Here is a 12,879-nt window from a genome sequence, read left to right on the forward strand (position 1 = left end):
TTCCTCCAAGCTGATGTGCAGGACTGATCAGCAGTTACTGGAAATGTTTGTTTGAAGTTGTTGTACAAGAGGATCACACCAGTTACTGAAAGCAAAGGTTCACATACTTTTTACAACAAATACGTGTAATATTGGATCATTATTCTCAATAAATAAATGAGCAAGTATCATTTTTTTGTCACAAGCAAGAGAAAATCTGCAGATGCTGGAAATCTAAGCAACACACACAAAATGCTGGATGAACTCAACAGACCAGGCAGCATTTATGGGGAAAAAAAGTACAATCAACGTTTTGGGCCGAGACCCTTCGGCAGGACTGGAGAGAAAAAGACACGTAGAGTTAAAAGGTGGGGGGAGGGAGGAGAGGGAGAAACACAAAGTGATAGGTGAGACGGGGAGGGGTGAGGTAGAGAGTTGGGAAGTTGATTCGTGAAAGGGATGCAGGGCTGCTGGAGAAGGGGGAATCTAATAGGAGAGGATAGAAGGCCATGGAAAAAAGCAAAGGGGGGAGCAGCAGGAGAGGGAGGCAATGGGCAGACAAGGAGATGTGGTGAGAGAGGGAAAAGGGGATGGGGAATGGTGATGGAGAGTGGGGGGGGTTCGAGAAATCGATGTTCATGCCATCAGGTTGAAGGCTACCCAGACGGAATATAAGGTGTTGTTCCTCCAACCTGAGTGTGGCCTCATCGTGACAGGAGAGGAGGCAATAGACAGACGTATCGGAATGGGACGTGGATTTAAAATGGGTTGCCACTTTTGGCAGATCCCACTTTTTTCTGGCGGATGAAGCGTAGATGCTCGACGTCAGGTCTCATCGATATAGAGGAGGCCACGCTGGGCGCACCAGACACTGTATATGACCCTCAACAGACTCACAGGTGAAGTGTTGCCTCAGTGAAGGACTGTTTGTGGCCCTGAATGGTAGTGAGGGAGGAGGTGTGGGGGCAGGAGTAGCACTTGTTCCACTTGCAAGGATAGGTGCCAGGAGGGAGGGACGAATGGGCAAGGGAGTCGTGTAGGGAGCAATCCCTGCGGAAAGCAGGAAGTGGAGAAGGAAAGATATGTTTGGTGGTGGGATCCCATTAGAGGTTTTTTTGTGTTAATATTTAATTGGGTCTCTATCTAGCTTTAGGACATAGATGAAGATCTGATCACATTTTAGGTCATAATTATGCAGAAATAGAGAAAATTCTACAGGATTCACAAACTTTAGGACCACTAAACACTCAGTCGCCACTTCATTAGGTACCTCCTGCAAATAATCAAGTGGCCACTGAGTGTAGTTCTTTCCCCTCTGCTCTGCCCTAGAATTTTGGTTTCATTTTGATGCCTACCCCACTTCCTTTTTCAACATCCGTTTCCAACAGCCCTGCTGATCACAAGATAAGAGAAGCATTTTCTTAAATTCTTTTACAATCCACACCACTGCCACTTTCTGTGAAGGTCGAGTAAATAGGGTCAAACTTTCAAAATTGCTACTGGTGCTCTTGTGGACTTTATTTACTTTACCAGGATTGTTTTGAGAGTGTTGCAGATCCCCCCCCCCACACTCCCCAGGAGAACGGCTCCTCACCCGGACACATTAAACCCCTCCACCCCCTCACCCCTCCGAATTGCTTTCGCAAATCTCATCCACGCTGCCTGCGCTGCGGGTGAGATTAAGGGTTGCGGAATCCCGGGAGAGTGGGCGGATTTAAGAGGCTGAGCAGCCGCGGTTCTGTGACAAGCGGCCCTGGGGGCTCAGCTGTGTGCCCCTAATGCTGATCGACGGGCATCGCGGAGCCTCAGGTTGGACCCTGACCTCAGGCGTTGTAGTGTGAAGTCTGCCTGTTACCCCTGTGACCCTGTGGGTTTGTTCCCATGTCCCAAAGACACACTGCTAGCTGGACTAATTTCATATCTCTTACTATCTCTTCTTTCAGTTAGCCCTGACGTAGGCTGACTGATACCTGATGCAGGCTGGTAGTGGGATAATCTAACAAATACACCGTTGCATACTTAGTATACATTTTAAAAAAGAACACTTGTTACTAATCTCTTCCCCGTGCCTTCTCAGCCCTGAAGAAGGGTCTCGGCCCGAAACGTCGACTGTCTATTCATTTCCATAGATGCTGCCTGAGCTGCTGAGTTCCTCCAGCGTTTTGAGTTTGTTGGTTGTTATCAATTTCAAAAGTGTAATGAAATAGCAGACATTCTAAGCAGAAACGCAAGAGATTCTGCTGGAAGTCCAGAGCAATACACACAAAATGCTGGAGGAACTCAGCAGGTCATGTAGCATCTACGGAGGGGAATAAACAGTCTATGCTTCAGGCTGATACCCTTCGTCAGGTCCTGATGGAGGGTCTCAGCTGAAATATGGGCTGCTTATTCCCCTCCGTAGGTGATGCTGACCTGCAGCGTTTTGTGTGTGTTTCAAGGACATAGAAACATAGAAAACCTACAGCACAACACAAGCCCTTCGACTCACAATGCTGTGCCGAACATGTACTTACTTTAGAAATTACCTAGGGTTACCCATAGCCCTCTGGCTCTCTAGATTGTGATGCAGAAACTCATCCTGTGTCCTTTGCAGGCCTTCTGGTACTCCCAGTTGCAGGGACCCTACATAAAACTGGTTAATTGGCCACTATAAAATTGCCCTTGGTGTGTAGGTGAGTGGTAGCACCTTGGGAAAAGTTAATGGAAATGCAAGAAGAATTTATAAAAATGGGATTAATTTAAGATGAGTGTTAAAATAGATGGGCTGAAGGGCCTGTTTCATGCTGATCCTCTTCAAGAACAAGGATCATCCTGTCCAGCACAAGGGTCTAAGAAACTGGGAAGGATCCTCGGCCTTCCTGATTTCAAATTCTAATCAGAACTGTGAAGGGTAGAAATGATGCCATCTTCCACCTGGTCCCACTTTCCCTGCATCTTATAAAAATTAACTTTATTTGTCACGTGTGCATCGAAACGTACAGTGACGTGTCAGGTTTCTTTCGTGTGTGTGTCACGGATTTTTGCCGGGGGCAGCCTGCGAGTGTGGCCACACTTCCAGCATCAACGTAGCATGCCCACAACTCACTAAAGCTAATCGCGGGTCTTTGGAATGCGGGAGGAAACCAGAGTGCCCAGAGGAAACGCACACGGTCACAGGGAGAATGTGCAAACTACTTACAGACACAGGCAGGGATTGAGCCAGAATTATGTCTGTATTGCTCTGGATTTTCAGTGTCTCAGGTCTCGTGTCTTTAAGAGCTTTCCACGGCGGTTGATCCTTGTCTCAATAGACAATAGGTGCAGGAGTAGGCCATTCGGCCCTTCGAGCCAGCACCGCCATTCACTGTGATCATGGCTGATCATCCACTATCAGCATCCAGTTCCTGCCTTATCCCCATAACCTTTGATTCTGCTATCTTTAAGAGCTCTATCCATCTCTTTCTTGAAAGCATCCAGAGACTTGGCCTCCACTGCCTTCTGGGGCAGAGCATTCCATATATCCACCACTCTCTGGGTGAAAAATTTTTTCTTCAACTCCGTTCTAAATGGCCTACCCCTTATTCTTAAACTGTGGCCTCTGGTTCTGGACTCACCCATCAGCGGGAACATGCTTCCTGCCTCCAGCGAATAATCTTTTATGTTTCAATCAGATCCCCTCTCATCCTTCTAAATTCCCGTGTATATAAGCCCAGTCACTCCAATCTTTCAACATATGACAGTCCATCCTGGGAATTAACCTTGTGAACCTACGCTGCACTTCCTCAAGAGCTAGAATGTCCTTCCTCAAATTTGGAGACCAAAACTGCACTCAGTACTCTAGGTGTGGTCTCACCAGGGCCCTGCACAGCTGCAGTAGTACTTCTTTGCTCTTATACTCAATTCCCCTTGTTATGAAGGCCAGCATGCCATTAGCTTTATTCACTGCCTGCTGTACCTGCATGCTTACTTTCAGTGACTGATGTACAAGAACACCTAGATCTCGTTGTACTTCCCCTTTTCCTAACTTGACTCTATTTAGATAATAATCTGCCTTTCTGTTCTTATCACCAAAGTGGATAACCTCACATTTATCCACATTAAACTGCATCTGCCATGCATCTGCCCACTCACCCAAGCCTGTCCAAGTCACCCTGTATTCTCATAACATCCTCCTCACATTTCACGCTGCCACCCAGCTTTGTGTCATCTGCAAATTTGCTTATGTTACTTTTAATCCCTTCATTTAATCATTAATGTATATTGTAAACAGCTGCGGTCCCAGCACTGAACCCTGCGGTACCCCACTGGTCAGCGCCTGCCATTCCGAAAGGGACCCGTTAATTGCTACTCTTTCTTTCCTGTCAGCCAGCCAATTTTCAGTCCATGTCAGTACTCTGTCCCTAATACCATGTGCCCTAATTTTGCCCACTAATCTCCTATGTGGGTCTTTATCAAAGGCTTTCTGAAAGTCCAGGTACACTACATCCACTGGCTACCCTTGTCCATTTTCATAGTCATAGTCATACTTCATTGATCCCGGGGGAAATTGGTTTTCGTTACAGTTGCACCATAAATAATAAATAGTAATAAAACCATAAATAGTTAAATAGTAATATGTAAATTATGCCAGGAAATAAGTCCAGGACCAGCCTATTGGCTCAGGGTTTGTGAGTTGTAAAGTTTGATGGCCACAGGCAGGAATGACTTCCTATGACGTTCTGTGTTGCATCTCTGTGGAATGAGTTTCTGGCTGAACGTACTCCTGTGCCCACCCAGTACATTATGTAGTGGATGAGAGACATTGTCCAAGATGGCATGCAACTTGGACAGCTAGTTACATCCTCAAAAAATTCCAGAAGATTAGTCAAGCACGATTTCCCCTTCGTAAATCCATGCTGACTCGGACCTATCCTGTTACTGCCATCCAAATGTGTCGTAATTTCATCTTTTATAATTGACACCAGCGTCTTTCCCACCACTGACATGGCTTTCAGAGCTAATACCTTCCAAAGCCAGAGACTCATTCGGGTTCGGGTGCTCCGGTATAGCCAGTATACAGTTTCCACATTTCTCTCTCTGGCCTCGCGGGTTTTCCCCTGGGTGCTCCAGCCCCCCCCCCCCGACACATCCCAAAGGCAGTCCGGTTGGTTAACAGGCTGCTGTAAATGGCCCCCAGTGTGTCTGTGTGGTAGCAGCTCGGGGGAGTTGATAGGACTGTGAAGAGAGTTTTAGAAATAGTATTCACATGAAATGGAGTGTTAACGTATTAGCTGAAGGGTCTGTTTCAATGCAGTATCTGTCTATGATAAAGGTGGTTCTATCTATTTCTGGAGGATACCACAGGAGCTGAGGAATTAGGAAAGATCTTCACCTCCAAACGGCTGATGAGTCATAGTCATAGAGTACTAACAGCACAGGAAAAGGCCCTTCAGCCCATCTAGTCCATGCCAAACTATTATTCTGCCTAGTCCCAATGACCTACTCCTGGACTACTGTTCTCCATAACCCCTCCCATCCCCGTGCTCATCCAAAGCTCTCTTTTAAATTTTGAATTCAAACCCACAGCCTCCTCTTCTGTTGACAGCTTGTCCCGTGCTCTCAGCCCCCTCTGAGTGAAGAGATTCTCCCTCCGGTTCCCCTTAGTTACCTCATGTGCTGCCAGGGAAGTGGAAGCAGAAATGCCTGCAGCGTTAAAAGATGTGAATATGCTTGTACTCACTTAGAAAGGTCAACCCTCAGTACCAAACCGTTCCGGGCTTGGCATTTTGTGAAAATGTGAATGAAGACCAAATTAAAGGGAAGGGAATAGATTATATATAGGCCAATGAGATTAGGCTGACACCATGGTCAGCATAGACATAATGGGCCGAATGGCCTGTGCTTGCTTCTGTAAAAGCCCACCAGAACATACTATGCTCTTCCTTTCTCCTTTCTGCTGCCGTGGACCTATTCCTGAATCATGGTGGGCCTTCCACAGCCTCCCCTCACCCAGGATTTTAAAATGTGGTCCTGGAAGTTCTGTGGGAGGGTGGAGAAGGGGAGATGAAAATGTGCTGTACTCAAACAGGATTTACTTTTCCTTCTCCTTCTCACAGCCTGTTGTGTTCACAGGACAAGGCAGCGCTGACTCTGATGGGGTGTGACGGGCCCTTTACCTTCTATTTACTTTGGTGTTGATCCACATTTTTTCCTTTGCAAGCTGCCAAGCCCGTAGTGCCTTGGGAATGTGAGGCGAACATTTGTAAATGAGCACAAACGTTGCTGTCGCTCCCCAGGGTGTGTTCCTCTTGGTAATTGAAGGTGATGTCACCCTCCTCCTTCCTTTTCTCCCATGATCCGCTCTTATCTCCTATGTTCAGCCCTTTACCTTTTCCACCCATCACCAAGCAGCTTTTTAGTTCACCCACCTTCCCCCTGTCAGCTTGGACTCATCCCCTCACTCCACATTCGGGGCTTCTTCCCCCCACTCCCCACCCTCTTCCTTTCCGGTCCTGATGGAGGGTCTCAGCCTGAAAGGTCGAGCCTTTACTCCTCTCCGGACCTGCTGAGTTCCGTGCGTGTGTGTGTGTTATGAGCTCTTGCAGAGGGGTGTGGATGCTTCAGTGATGAGTATTAAAGCTGAGAGATTACTGGACATTGAAGCATACAGATTAATGAATGTGGTTCCAAGGAGGGAGGATTTCAGTGAAGGGTCGAGCTGCAGGAATTGTGGTTGCTTTTTGGAATAATCTGAATCAGGTTTATTTACTTTACTTTACTTTATTGTTGCCGAACAATTGATACTAGAGTGTACAATCATCACAGCGATATTTGATTCTGCGCTTTGCGCTCCCTGAATGACAAATCGATAGTAAATATTAAAAGTTTAAATTATAAATCATAAATAGAAAAGGGAAAGTAAGGCAGTACAAAAAAAACCGAGAGGCAGGTCCGGATATTTGGAGGGTACGGCCCAGATCCGGGTTAGGATCCGTTCGGCAGTCTTAGCACAGTTGGAAAGAAGCTCTTCCCAAATCTGGCCGTACGAGACTTCAAGCTCCTGAGCCTTCTCCCAGAGGGAAGAGGGACGAAAAGTGTGTTGGCTGGGTGGGTTGTGTCCTTGATTATCCTGGCAGCACTGCTCCGACAGTGTGCGGTGTAAAGTGAGTCCAAGGATGGAAGATTGGTTTGTGTGATGTGCTGGACTATATTCACGATGTTCTGCAGCTTCTTTCAGTCTTGGACAGGACAACTTCCATACCAAGTTGTGATGCACCCTAAAAGAATGCTTTCTACGGTGCACCTATAAAAATTAGTGAGGGTTTTAGGGGACAGGCCAAATTTCTTTAGCTTGCTCAGGAAGTAAAGGCGCTGGTGGGCCTTCTTGGCAGTGGACTCTGCTTGGTTGAAGCAAGTCAGGTCATTTGTGATATTGACCCCAAGGAACTTAAAGCTTTTGACCCGTTCCACTTGTGCACCACTGATGCAAATTGGGTCGTGCGGTCCGCTACTCCTTCTGAAGTCAGCAACCAATTCCTTTGTCGCGCTGACGTTGAGGGATAGGTTATTGTCTTCGCACCATGCCACCAGGTTCCTAACTTCCTCTCTGTACTCAAACTCATCATTACCCGAGATACGGCCTACAATTGTTGTGTCATCAGCAAACTTAATCGATGGAAACTTGGCTACACAATCATGGGAGTACAGTGAGTATAGCAGGGGGCTGAGTACACAGCCTTGTGGGGCACCGGTGCTCAGAGTGATTGTAGAGGAGAGCTTGTCCCCTATTTTTACAGCCTGGGTCACGTCTGTGAGGAAGTTGAAGATCCAGCTGCAGATCTGAGTGCTAAGGCCCAGGTTCCAGAGCTTAGGAATCAGTTTATTTGGAATGATGGTGTTAAAGGCAGAGCTGTAGTCAATGAAAAGGAGCCTTACATATGCGTCTTTATTCTTCAGGTGTTCTAAGGAGGAATGTAGGGCCAGAGAGATGGCATCTGCCATTGACCTGTTGTCACTGAGATCAATCATGAAATTTGTGGGTTTGCAGCAGCAGTACAATGCAATACAAATTACTAGCAAGATAAAATCTGCAGATGCTGGAAATCTGAGCAACATACTCAAAAAATGTCTTGACTCGAAACGTCGACTGTACTCTTTTCCAAGATGCTGCCTGGCCTGCTGAGTTCCTCCAGTATTTGTTGTGTGTTGCTTTAAGCTACGATACAAAAAGGATTCAAAAGAGGAATAGTGAGGTAGTGTTTGTGGAATGTTTGGGATTCTAATGGTGGAAGAGCAGAAGCTAAGCTGTTGAGTAAATGTGTTCAGTCTCCTGTACTTCCTCCCTGATGCTGGTAATGAGAAGAGGGCACGTCCTGGGTGGTGAGGATCCTTCGTGGTGAATGCTGCCTTCATGAGACGTCACCTCTCGAGGTGGATTCGATGGTGGGGAGGGTTGTGCCCGTGATGGAACTGGCTGAATCTGCAACCTTTGTTGTCTCTTTCCAGTCCTTGCAGTGGCCCCTCCATAGCAGGCGGTGATGCAACCGGGCAAAATCTGCAGAAATTTGCCAGAATCTTTTGCCACATGCTAAATCTCTTCAGAAGAAAACCGAACGACAGTCTGATAGAGGTGCAAGAGAAGGGGACAGTGTGAGGTGAAGGAGGCTCCTTCTGCTGTCTGGGCACAAAACAGGAGGATATGAGGAAAGGCTGTGTAACCTGGAGCTCAATGCTGGAAAGGAGGCGGATTCGGTCAGGGAGGAGACCAGAAAGGCTGTTTAGGATTTACTTCCACACTGCCATCAGGTTTTTGAAGCATTCTGAAAAATCCCTGATTAAACCTTGGACTATATTTCCCTCAACTTTTCATGCTATTTGCCGACACCCTGAGGGTGTAGATCCACAGCAATAAGCCTGACCTTGAAATAATCTGTGTGGAAAGACTAGGAGAACAGGATCAATGGGGTTGCTCTGCCTGGAGCAGGCATAGACTCGGGTGGCTGAAAGACCTCCAGTGCCTTTTAGTTCTGTAGGGAATTGAGGGATGTTTTTGGAAAAGTGAAAATGAGAAATAATACATGATTGAACTTTTATCTTGGTCCGAAACGTCGACTGTACCTCTTCCTATAGGTGCTGCCTGGTCTGCGTTCACCAGCATTTTTTGCGTGTGGCACAAAAGGTTCTAGTTTTCTATTTCAATTTCCATTTTGTTAAATTACTCTCTCAGAGGCTTTTTCCATGTTCACCTTTCGGAGTGAGCACAGCGCCCCCCCCCCCTTATGTCTGACAACCCTGTTGTGACTCTCCTTTGAATAGATGGTTGCCATATCCTTCTAACCAGCATCGTTCCTGTGGATTTCTTTCTCCGATCTTACCGCCACCCCCAAACACTCTTTTGCCCGTGAGCCACTTGGTGGTAACGTTGCCCAGCAGCTTCCATGGGCTGAGAACGCTGGGAGCGGTGGTGTTTGTCCGGACGAGTCTGCCTCGCTCCTGTCGTCTCCAGCCTTGCCAAGAACCTGACTGTTGACTGAGCCCTGGGCTGTGAGCCAAGTGTGTCTGTTGCCGTGGTTACCTGGCGCTATTACTCACATCACATAATCTGATTGAATCATTTGAGTTTGTTTTTTTTTGCTCTCTTACTGGTAGCTTCTTTTTATTAGGAGTTTTTCATTTCTTTTATACAGCTTTGCATTTCCAAACATCAGCACTACATCAGAGGTCGCAACAGTTGATCTCTCAATTTACCTCATCGTGGCCCCTGCACCCTATCATCTACCCGCACTGCACTTACTCTGACTGTAACACTCTATCCTGCGTTCTGTTATTATTTTCCCCTTGTATTGCCTCAGAGTACTTGTGTTTTTTGAGCGGATGTGTATGGACGGTTTGCATAGGTGTGTTTTCATACTGTATCTCCGTACATGTGACATTAATAAACTAGTACCTACAGACCAAAACAACAGGATAGAGGGCACCATGATGCAGCAATTAGTCCCATCTTTCACCGATTGAGGTTCAATTCCCACTACTGTCTCTCAGGAATCTGTACGTTCTCCTTGTGACCCCGTGGGTTTCCCCCGGGTGCAGTAATGTTCCTCCTGAATAGGCCTGCTTCTGGCCCATAATCTAAAGCTCCATCGGTTACATCTTCAGATCCTTGGGCAGCCCAGTCGCTTTCCAGTACCAGCGATCACCAATCCGGGTTCAGTTCCAGCCGCTGCCTGTGACGATTTTGCACATTCTCCCCGTGACCGTGTAGGTTTCCGCCGGGCGCTCTGCTTTCCTCTCGGGATCCAAGTACTAGCGTGTATGGTTATGGTTGGTTAGAGTTAGTGAGGGGCGGGCGCCAGAAGCATGGCAACACTTGTGGGCTACCCAGCACAATACTCGCTGATTTGATTTCAGAATCAGTTTTAATATCACTGGCATATGTTGTGAAATGTGTTAATTTTATGGCAGCAGTACAATGAAATACATGATAAATATAGAGAAAAAACAGAGTTACATTATGTCTAATAAATAGTTAAAAATAAGTAACGCAAAATAACAGAAATAAAATAAAAAGTAGTGAGGTAGTGTTCACAGGATCAATGTCCATTTAGTATTCAGATGGTAGAGGGGAAGAAGCTGTTCCTGAGTCACTGAGTTCGGGATCCTCTGCCTCCTTCCTGATGGTAAGAGTGTGAAGAGGACATGTCTGGCTGGTGGGGATCCTTAATAATGGACACCGCCTTCCTAAGGCACTGCTCCTTTTGACAGAAACGATGCACTTCACTGTATGTTTCAATGTACATGTGACAAATAAAGCTAAACTTTTTATCTTTTCACGATAGCAAACATGAAACCGGTTTTTGTAAACTGGTGTTGCCAAATTTCCATTGGAAGGAATACCATACCCTGTGAAGATGCCCTATCACGTCACATTCTAACGTGTGCGCGCGCACGCTCACACACCCTGACCCGCTGCGATCCTTGTGTCTTGCTCCAGATACCAGCCACTGTAGCCTCTTGTATCTCCACTGCATTTGAATCTGGCAGACTAAAGCGGTCAAGTAAAATTCGTATTTAAATCCAAGACAAAAGCACGAAAATGTGAAGTGATACACTTTTGGGAGGTCAAACTTGAAGATGTAGGGTACGAGATTGATGGCAGGAGACTTAGCAGTGAGGAGGAACAGTGGGATCTTCAGGTCCACATCAAAAGATCCTTCAGAATTGCCTTGCAAGTTGCTAGGATGCTTTCGAAACCCTTTGGTCCATGATATTGTGCCAACTTTTTAACCTTCTCCTTGATCAACATAACCTTTTCCTCCCACAGAACCCTCCATTTCTCTATCATGATCCCTTAAATATCCCTCACAAATCTGCTTCTACCACCCCTGGCAGAACATTCCATGCATTGCACTCTGTGTTTATTTATATTTATAAATCATCTGTCTCTGATGTTCCCTCTGTAATTTCCTTCAGTCACATGAACGGTATGCCCACTCATTAGAGTCATTGTCACCCTGGTTGTCCACTCTTTCTGTGCCTCTTATCATTTTATACACTTCAATCAACTTGCCATTCATCCTCCTTCACTCTAAAGAGGAAAACTGTAGCTCGCCCAGCCTATCCTCATAATGCTCTCTAATCCAGGCAGCATGCTGGTGAATCTCCTCTGCATCCTCTCTACAGCTTCCACCTCTGTCCTATAATGGGGTGACCAGAACTGACCACAACACTCCCAAGTGTGGTCTAACCAAGGATTTTATAGCGCTGCAACATTATCTCAGGAGTTTGCACATTCTATCTGTGATGTGGGTTTCCTCCCACATCCCAAAGGTGTGTGAGCTGATTGGTTCATTGCTCCTGGTGGGTGTGTGGTGGAATCTGAGGGGAAGGCAATGTGAGTGTGCTGGTATCCTCCCACGTTCCAACAATGAGTGAGCTGGTTGGTTCATTGCTCCTGGTGGGTGTGTGGTGGAATCTGAGGGGAAGGCAATGTGAGTGTGCTGGTATCCTCCCACGTTCCAACAATGAGTGAGCTGGTTGGTTCATTGCTCCTGGTGGGTGTGTGGTGGAATCTGAGGGGAAGGCAATGTGAGTGTGCTGGTATCCTCCCACGTTCCAACAATGAGTGAGCTGGTTGGTTCATTGCTCCTGGTGGGTGTGTGGTGGAATCTGAGGGGAAGGCAATGTGAGTGTGCTGGTATCCTCCCACGTTCCAACAATGAGTGAGCTGGTTGGTTCATTGCTCCTGCTGGAGGAATCTGAAGAGAAGCTGATGTGAGAGTGCGAGAAGCAGTTGGTCAGTGATAGAAATGGTGGGGGGAGGCGCAGATGGAATTGGACTTCTGTCATAAGTGTTGGAGATGCATGAGACTGCAGGTGCCAGAATCTAGAACAATGCTCAAAGTGCTACAGGAACTTATTGGGTCAGACAGCATCTCTGGAGGGAAATGGACAGTCAACGTTTCTGGTTGGACCTTTCAGCTGGATTGAAATATGGAAGGGATATATAAAAAGTTGGGAGAAATAGATGGAGCAGGAGCTAGTACATAATGTGGCATTGGAATTGGTTCATGTGTACCGATGCAGTGAAAGCTTTTGTTTGCATGCTTTCTGGACAGATCATGCCATACATAAAATACATCAAAGCCAATGCTTTTTCTTGCCGGTGGGGAGAGGGGGGATCGTTGCTTGCTGCCACTTACGAGCAGGAGGGAGGCTAGCTGGGGGGACTTTGGGGTTCTAACATTTAACTGTCATTTAGTCTTTGAGTGCTGTTCTCTGTTTTTTGTGGATGGTTGCGATGAAAAAGCATTTCATGATGTATATTGTATACATTTCTCTGACATTAAATGTACCTTTGAAACCTGTGAAGATATGAAAATGGGAAAATGATTGTTGGACTAAGTACTACTGTTACATTGAAAGTGCAGTGCAGGTAGACAAATA

The 12,879-nt window shown here is 46.5% G+C and overlaps 1 protein-coding gene across 2 annotated transcripts in view; it reads left to right on the plus strand.

Annotated features, from left to right (window-relative positions):
- Positions 1–12,879, plus strand: part of LOC134346624 (chloride intracellular channel protein 1-like) — a 53,184-nt gene that overhangs the window by 11,198 nt on the left and 29,107 nt on the right. The window lies entirely within an intron of this gene.

This window comes from Mobula hypostoma, chromosome 5, assembly GCF_963921235.1.
Source record: "Mobula hypostoma chromosome 5, sMobHyp1.1, whole genome shotgun sequence".
NCBI classification, from domain to species: domain Eukaryota; kingdom Metazoa; phylum Chordata; class Chondrichthyes; order Myliobatiformes; family Myliobatidae; genus Mobula; species Mobula hypostoma.